At 40.8% G+C, this 4,455-nt stretch overlaps 1 pseudogene; it reads left to right on the forward strand.

The window, feature by feature from the left end:
* Positions 1–858: 858 nt before the first annotated feature.
* On the forward strand, positions 859–2,251 carry LOC114196964 (axin interactor, dorsalization-associated protein pseudogene; annotated as a pseudogene).
* The last annotated feature ends 2,204 nt before the right edge of the window (positions 2,252–4,455 follow it).

Here is a 4,455-nt window from a genome sequence, read left to right on the forward strand (position 1 = left end):
GTGAAAATATTCTGTATGATACTATAATGGTGTACACATGAAATATACATTTTTCAAAATGCATAGAGCTATACAACACAGAGTAAGCCCTAATGTAAACTATGGACTTTAGTAATAATATGTATCAATATTGGTTTCTCAGTTGTTACAAATGTACCCAACTAATGCAATATGTTAATCGGGGAAACTGTGGAAGAGGGGAAGAAGAGATATATGGGAATTCCCTATACTTTTGGCTCAATTTTTCTGGAAACCCCAAATTGCTCTAACAAATAAAGTCTATTTCAAAAACAAACAAAATTACTTATGTTCATTGCATTTCCCATTAAAAGGATCCATGGCTCCCTGGAGAAATGGCTGATTCCAGGTGTAGGGTAGGGAATTCAAGATAAGCCTCAGGCATGTTGTCATACCAAAAAGCAAGGACACTATCAAAGACTACTGAGGATACAGCAAGACCCAGGAGCTGACTTAAAGGGGCTTCTCCTGGCCAAAGGTTATCAAATTGAGCATTTAAAAAATGATTGTGGTTGACTGAAACACATCAAATATATAAAATTCTGTAAGTTCATTAGGACTCTCAAGAAAAAAACTCATTGATCATCACTGGAAGTTTCTAGAGCAACAACTCGTTACATTAAAAATAAACAAAGGTAAAGAATTAAGCACTGATTCTTCATTTCCTGGTCAAACAGTACTTCAGGGTCACTAAAAAGGTTGATAAGAAAAGTTCTTCATTACAGAGAGTTCCACTAATCGATGCAAAAGGAACGAGAGGATTATAAAGTCACCACTTTGCAACTCCTAATGAACGAATGGATTTAGGCAAAAAGCATCAATGAGTCCTCGGTGGGTGGCGGTGGTGGCCGTAGCGGTTCCTCCTGGCCCTGTTAATGTCGGGGCCAGGCCCGGGGAGGATGGCGCCCTAGAGCCCGGCCTCGCTGGGGTAGGGGCGGGAGGGGACGGGGTGGGCACCGGCCATGTCGGAGGTGACCCGGAGTCTGCTGCAGCGCTGGGGCGCCAGTTTTAGGAGAGGCGCCGACTTTGACTCTTGGGGCCAGCTGGTGGAGGCGATAGACGAGTATCAGATATTAGCAAGACATCTACAAAAAGAGGCCCAAGCTCAACACAATAATTCTGAATTCACAGAAGAACGAAAGAAAACCATAGGCAAAATTGCAACATGTTTGGAATTACGAAGTGCAGCTTTACAGTCCACACAGTCTCAAGAAGAATTTAAACTGGAGGACCTGAAGAAGCTAGAACCAATCCTAAAGAATATTCTTACGTATAATAAGGAATTCCCATTTGACGTTCAGCCTGTCCCCTTAAGAAGAATTTTAGCACCTGGTGAAGAAGAGAATTTGGAATTTGAAGAAGATGAAGAAGAGGGTGGTGCTGGAGCAGGGTCTCCTGATTCCTTTCCTGCTAGAGTTCACGGCACTTTACTACCCAGGCTGCTGTCAGAGCCAGGAATGACGCCACTCACCATCAGAATTGAGAAAATCGGTCTGAAGGATGCGGGGCAGTGCATCGATCCCTATATCACAGTTAGCGTAAAGGATCTGAATGGCATAGATTTAACTCCTGTGCAAGATACTCCTGTGGCTTCAAGAAAAGAAGATACATATGTTCATTTTAACGTGGACATTGAGCTCCAGAAGGATGTTGAAAAATTAACCAAAGCTGCAGCTATCTTCTTTGAATTCGAACACTGCAAGCCTAAAAAAAGGTTCACCAGCACCAAGTGCTTTGCTTTCATGGAGATGGATGAAATTAAAGCCGGGCCGATTGTAATAAGACTATACAAGAAACCCACTGACTTTAAAAGAAAGAAATTGCAGTTATTGACCAAGAAACCACTTTATCTTCATCTACATCAGACTTTGCACAAGGAATGATCCTGACATGAGTCACCTGGAACGTCTGTGAATTCTCCCACCCAGTAGCAACCCTCCTGGCTCTGTGTAGCGCATTCCCCCTCTGCCAGGCAGGTGGCAGGCCTCACGGGCGCCGGCAGGCCAGAGCGAGCCCGCAGGATTCACAGCCCAGCACGCCACTGACCTAGACGACTCCTTTGGATACGGGCTTATTGTAGTTTTGAAACATGTTTTTACTTTTATAGTATTTGTGCAATTCATAGTCTCTTTTCTAACTTACCACTATTCCTGCCCTGCTTCCTGGAACAACACTGCTGTGGGTAGGATGTGCTCGTCTTCAAAATTAATACAGCAATAAGAATGTGCTAGAGTTTACAAAAAAAAAAAAAGCATCAATGAATGCTAAACCTATTAACTAAAAGTTTAACAAGGAACAGGCCAAGCCCATCTCACCGCAAAATAAATCTCATCACTAAAAGTGAGACAACCAGATATGATGCGCCTTCTGATTGATGCAATAGAATGCACACAGCACCACTTACAAAGCATTTTTGCCAAAAGCAGTGAACCTGAAACAAATAAATCTTCTAGTCTAGATCTAAACACCTGTATAGGAAATAAAAGAGATAGGGGAACAAGTTAAATGGTACCAGAAGGAGGTAATCAGCCAAACACAGAAAGTGGGGCACTTTGAGAAACAAATGGCCCAATTTCTCCAATAGCATGGTGTCTTACTCAGTTCAGGCTGCTCTAACAGAATATAATAGAATGGGTGGCTTATAAACAACAGGAACTTATTTTTCATAGCTCTAGAGGCTGGAAGTCCAAGATCAAGGAATCAGCACGATTGGGTTCTTGGTGAAGGTCTGCCCCCTAGTTGCAGACAGCCAACTTCTTGCAGCCAACTTCTTGCAGTGTCCTCACATAGTGGAAGGGCGAGAGAGCTCTTTGACGTCCCTTTTATAAGGGTACTAATCCCATTCATTAGGGCTCCAACCTCATGACCTACTCACCTCCCAAAGGCCCCACCTCCTCATAGCATCACACGGGGGGCTAGGATTTCAACATATGAATTTTGTGGGGGGGGACACAAACATTCAGGCTATTATACATGGGAAGAAAAGGAAGAGGGGACATTGTTGTAGAATAAAAAAGACTTAAGAAACATGGCCATAAAATGAATTGTGTGGCTCTTGTTTGGAACTTGACTCAAAATAACCAATTTTTGAGAAAACCAGGGAAATTTGAATATGGGCTGGGTATTAGATCATATTAATACATTATTGTTCATTTTGTTAGAAGTGATAACGTCATTGTAGTTATATTTTAAAAGTCCTTCCTTATTCGTTTTTAAAAAGTTATTTAAATTACATATGTATCTGTGTGCATACATATGCACACACTTATACACACACACTACTTATGTGTGTATACCCATATAAATACATAAAAAACTTTTTAAAAAGACAATGATTCTGAGAGTGGAAAGGTTAGGTATTGGTTGAAAAGCAACTTTTTTTTTTCTTAGCTTGGTTACTAGAGCACATGAATGGCATAGCAGCAGAGACAGACTTTGGTATTAGGTTAAAGGAAATGGGTGACACAAAGCACTGTGCTCACAAATCCACTGATTGGAAAACCCCCATGAAAATAGCTGGTCACTAAGACAGACAGAGACTTAAAAGTCTTGTTGTACAGGCTGGAAGTCAATAGAGCTTCCAATCCAAAAGCTTTCTTTTCAGAATCTGGTAAGGGAAATTATCCAGGATTTCAAAATAGATTTGAGCTTCCTGAGGGCAGCCATAGTGTACTTCAGAAAGCTGGTGAAGCATATGTGGTGGTCTTATTTAAAGAGTTTAACCTGAGAGTCATCTGTGATAGGAGAGTCTCTATCATGCCCTAAGATGCCCTATTAGTCTGCTCAATATAGTGAGAAAGAGCTTAGTTAAGGCCATTTTTTATGGTGTTAAATAGTAAATGATGTAAATATTTTGTTTTTAACTTGTGCTTTTTTGGCCAGAAAATGTTTATATGCTGCATTTGAGTTTAAGTCACCCCATCGTTCACGCAAGATGAATGAAAAGTGCACAGATTCAGTGAAGTGAGCACTGTCATTCAAGAGTTGCACACTGCTCATCTACAAAATCAATGGGTGATAGTTCTTGCTCCTCGTGATGCCTGTTTCTGTACATTCATGAGTTGTTGGGTTGCAATTACAATACTAGAATTGATGAGATGTGAAATGTGTAGAGGGCTGTTTTGCAATTATATTGCTTATGGCTTGATACGAGTATTTCATAATTGAGGTTGCTAAAAAATATATGAACCTGCACCTGAGTTAGCATCTAGATCCAACTATGAATTTACAGGAAATACAGAAGACAGAGGAGCATGTTAAACAATACCATGGGAAAGCTTTCAGCAGAATCTGGGCTGTGGAAAACTCTACTGGACAAAGAACCCAGTTTCTTCAACAGATAAATTGCAAAGAATAAAAAGATATGAAAGGTCTGTCTGTCTCTCTCTCTCTGACAAATAAATAAAACCTTTAAAAAAAGCGGGGGGATGGCTGGGT

Source organism: Eumetopias jubatus, unplaced genomic scaffold (genome assembly GCF_037043125.1).
Source record: "Eumetopias jubatus isolate StellerSeaLion01/CBP00866 unplaced genomic scaffold, mEumJub1_p1.0 scaffold_11, whole genome shotgun sequence".
Lineage (NCBI taxonomy): Eukaryota > Metazoa > Chordata > Mammalia > Carnivora > Otariidae > Eumetopias > Eumetopias jubatus.